Here is a 3,993-nt window from a genome sequence, read left to right as displayed (position 1 = left end):
TCCCCCCAGTATACCACCCTCTTGGAAAAGTAAAAGAAAAATTCTTCCGTTGTTTTACAAACCCTCCCCCAGGTCCACTCCACCATGTAGCCTTTGCCCTAGACTCTTGTCATGACAAAAATACCTAATCACATATCTCTTTTAAACAGTTTTTTCACTCATCTGTTTCAATGCAGTATACATTATTGAACTCATCTTTCTCAGTCTCCCCCAAGGCCCAATGTCAGTTCTGTTTTACCACAGTGGCACCATGCAGTATTTGTCTTTTTGTGACTGAGACACTTCACTTAGCATAATGTCCTCCGGGGTCACCCATTTTTAATAATATTGCATGAGTTCCTTGTTTTTCAATGCTGCGTAGTATTCCATTGTGTGAGTATACCACAGCTTCTCTATCCATTCGTTTGTTGATGGGCACTTAGGTTGTTTCCAACTCCTTGCTTTTGTGAACAAAGCTATGATAAACATGGGTGTGCATATATCTGCTTGGATGTCAGTTATGGTCTCTTTGGGGTATATTCCCAGTAGTGGAACTGCTGGGTCAAATAGTATCTCTATTTGCAACTTTTTGAGAAAGCACCATACCACCTTCCACAGTGATTGCACTATTTTACACTCCCACCAACAGTGAATAAGGATTCCAGTTTCTCTACAACCTCGCCAGCATTTGTTGCTTACTGTTCCTTTAAATTTTGCTATTCTGACTGGGGTGAGATGATATCTCATAGTTGTTTTAGCCAAAATTCTTTATATTGTCTTTTAATGTATACAGTATATTTGATCATAATAATTTTAAATTCTGTGCAATAAGGCAATATGTGTCCTTTAAGGTTCCTCTCTTTATTTTCTGGTTAATTTTTTATTGAGTTCCAGATATGAATATGACCCACTCAGCAATAATTTGAGGCTAAAAATAGCATTATCTTCCTAGAGAAGGTGCAATAATTTGAGGATATTAATAGCATTATCTTTCTAGAGACAGTACTAATTTTGCTTCTGGCCGATAACTGGGCTAGGGTAACAACAGATGCAGACTATTTAACAAAGCTGGACACTGATGGAAAACACAATTGCAGTAATTAAGCTAACCAAAAGATTGTCAGTTCGAATGCTCCAACTGCTCTTTGAGGGAAAAGATGTGGCAGTCAGCTTTTGTAAAGATGTATGACTTGGGAACCCTTTGTAGCAGTTCTAAGGTATGAGTCAGACTTTCACTGCTTTCCCCCCCCATCCAAAATACTCTTATGAAAGCAAAACTTATATTAAAGGTTCATAGCATAATTTGTCTGAGTAGTTTGTACATGGAAAATGCTCACTGGAAATGTTTGTAGTCTGTGATACAGAAAAACTCTAGTTAAAAAGTAAAAACATTGAATTCCCAGCAACAAAACCTCCACTTGAGGAAGTATCAGTTGAGTACTTTGTATAGGTGCCGTGCTTTTTCCAATTTATCTAATTTAGATGGATGAATTGGCTTGCCGTTGTTGTTACGTGCCGTTGAGTTACCTGTGACTCATAGTGACCCTATGTACAACCCTCTGAACCCTGCCCTAACCTGAGCCACTAACTTTGACACACCTTCTTGCATTATCCCAGTTACTAAGTCAATTGATCTCATCTGGAGTCTTCCTCTCTTACACTGTCCCTCTACCCTTCTGAGCATGATGTCCTACTCCAAGGACCAGTCTCTCCTGACCATGTGCTCAAAATATATGAGATAGAGCTTCAAAATCCTAGCCTCCAAGGAGCAACATGGTTTTACCCTCTCCAAGACAGACTTGTTTGTTCTCTTGGTGGTCCATGACATGTATGTTCAGTACTCTTCTCCAGCACCACGATTCAAAGGCATCTATTCTTCTTTGGTCATCCTTAGTCTTTGTTCAGCTCTCTGATTCATAGAAAATAATGAAGACCATGGCCTGCATCAGGTACACCTTAGTCTCTAGACTGACATCATTGCTTCTAAGTACTCTGGAAAGGTCCCTGCAAATTTTTCCATTGTAATTTGTCTTTTGATTTCCTGACTGCTGGTGCCAAGAATGCTTATTATGGAGTCAAGTAAGCTGAAATTGTTTACAACCTTAATCTCTTCTCCAACTATCATTATGCAGTCAGTTGGCCCAGTGGTGAGAATCTTTGTCTTCTTGAGGTTGAGTTTCAATCCATATTGAAGACTACAGTCCTTGACTTTCTACAACAAGTGCTTCAGATCGTCCCCAGTTTCAGCAAGCAAGGTTGTGTCATCTGCATATCACAGGTTTTTGATGTGTCCTCCTCCAGTCCTGATGTCACATTCTTCCTCATAAAGTCCAGCCTCACAAATGATCTGTTCTGCATGGAGATTTAAAAGGTATGGAGACAGGATGCATCCCTGACACAATTCTTTTCTTTTCTAATTTTAAACCATGCAGTGTTTCCTTGTTCTATATTTTATACATTCTTGTCAGGTCACTGGTTTGTTGTTTGTTTTTTTTGTGAGGTTGTCTTTTTTTTTTTAATAGCAATAAATATGGATCTCTTCTAGTCAGTTGGACAAGTAGTTGCTGAGTCAATTATGACTCCTTGTGGCCCTCAATTAGTGGGTTTTTTTTTTTTCATAATATATACAGTATTATAGCTTTCTTCACTTTGCTTCTTAACTTTTTTTTTGCTCCTCCACTTTTAAATGATATTTTGGAGGCTGCAAGAGACTGTGGCAGGGAAAATAGCGGACGTGACGGCGAGGGAGGAGAAGCCGGAGGATCAGCAACGAGCTGGAGCCACCAGAGGACCTGAAGAAGAAGCAGAGAAACGTGTGAAAACTAACACTGTTTATTCCAGTAATGGGGAGAGAGGGAAGTTCCAGTCACAGCGCTGAGAAATGATCAGCTGAAGAAGTGGGAGACTTCCCAACAAAGCCTACAAATGTCTCCAAGTTTGGATTTTCCATAGGTAGTCAGAGGAAAAAGAAAGCATCATTCACATCCATCAAACTTAGATCAAATAAGTCTAAAAAACCAGTTCCAACTCTTGATCCCAAATCTCTTTCAACAGCTCCAACTTTAATGAACACGAAGATAGTAAACCAGAGGAAATGCCTTCAGAAGCAAAAATGAGGATGAAGAATATTGAAAGGGATACATCAACATCTGCAGGGCCAAACTCCTTCAACAAAGGAAAGCTTGGGTTTTATGATAACCAGAAGCTGTGGGAGAGAAATATAAAATCTCATCTTGGAAATGTCCATGACACAAACAACTAAATAATATTGTGTTTTATGATTGGGCTGCAGGGCAGGTATAAAATTAAAAGGAACAATTTGAATTTTTTTTTAAGATTGGTACAAGACTATCTTTGAAGCTGATTTTTTTTCTTTTTTAAATTAAAGATTGAGTGGTACACTAATAAATGAGAGTTTGAAATTTTAAAAAAAAACATATTTTGTATTGTGATTTGTGTGAAAGTTTAGAAGCCATATTGATTTTTCCAATTAATCATTCCTGCATATGTATTCCATAATGTTAATTTAAATATACACAATGTCTGAGAGTCCATTCATTCCACATTGTCCTTCCCTTTATCCATCTTATTAAGTGTTGTCTATCAATTATTTTTTCTATTCTCCTTCTCTCCCAGTAACCATACTAGATTCATTCTTTCTGTATATAAATCTTTCTCTAGCTTTTTATAACAATGGTCTTATGCAGCATTTGTCCTTTTGTGACTGACTTATTTCACTCAGAATAGTGTCCTCTAGATTTGTCCATGTTGTGTACTGTTTACCAAATTCTTCATTGTTTTTCAGTGTTGTATAATACTCTGTTGTGTGAACGTGCTATAGTTTATTCTATCCATTTGTTTGCCAATGAGCACTTTGGCTGTTTCCATCTTTTTGCTAATGTCAACAATGTTGCAGTGAACATGGGTGTGCATATGTGTTAGTGTCACTTATTTCTTTAAGATATATTCTTAGTAGTAAAATAGCTGGATCAAATTTCTTTTTAAAGAAATGTC

General features: G+C 37.6%; 1 pseudogene; it reads left to right on the top strand.

Annotated features, from left to right (window-relative positions):
• The first annotated feature begins 2,665 nt into the window (after positions 1–2,665).
• On the top strand, positions 2,666–3,241 carry LOC102853110 (annotated as a pseudogene).
• The last annotated feature ends 752 nt before the right edge of the window (positions 3,242–3,993 follow it).

The sequence above is a fragment of the Elephantulus edwardii genome, unplaced genomic scaffold (genome assembly GCF_000299155.1).
Source record: "Elephantulus edwardii isolate Elephantulus edwardi_28Jun2011 unplaced genomic scaffold, EleEdw1.0 scaffold00012, whole genome shotgun sequence".
Classification (NCBI taxonomy): Eukaryota; Metazoa; Chordata; class Mammalia; order Macroscelidea; family Macroscelididae; genus Elephantulus; species Elephantulus edwardii.
Note: the sequence above shows the minus strand (reverse complement) of the source record. Positions and strands in the feature narration are given on the sequence as shown.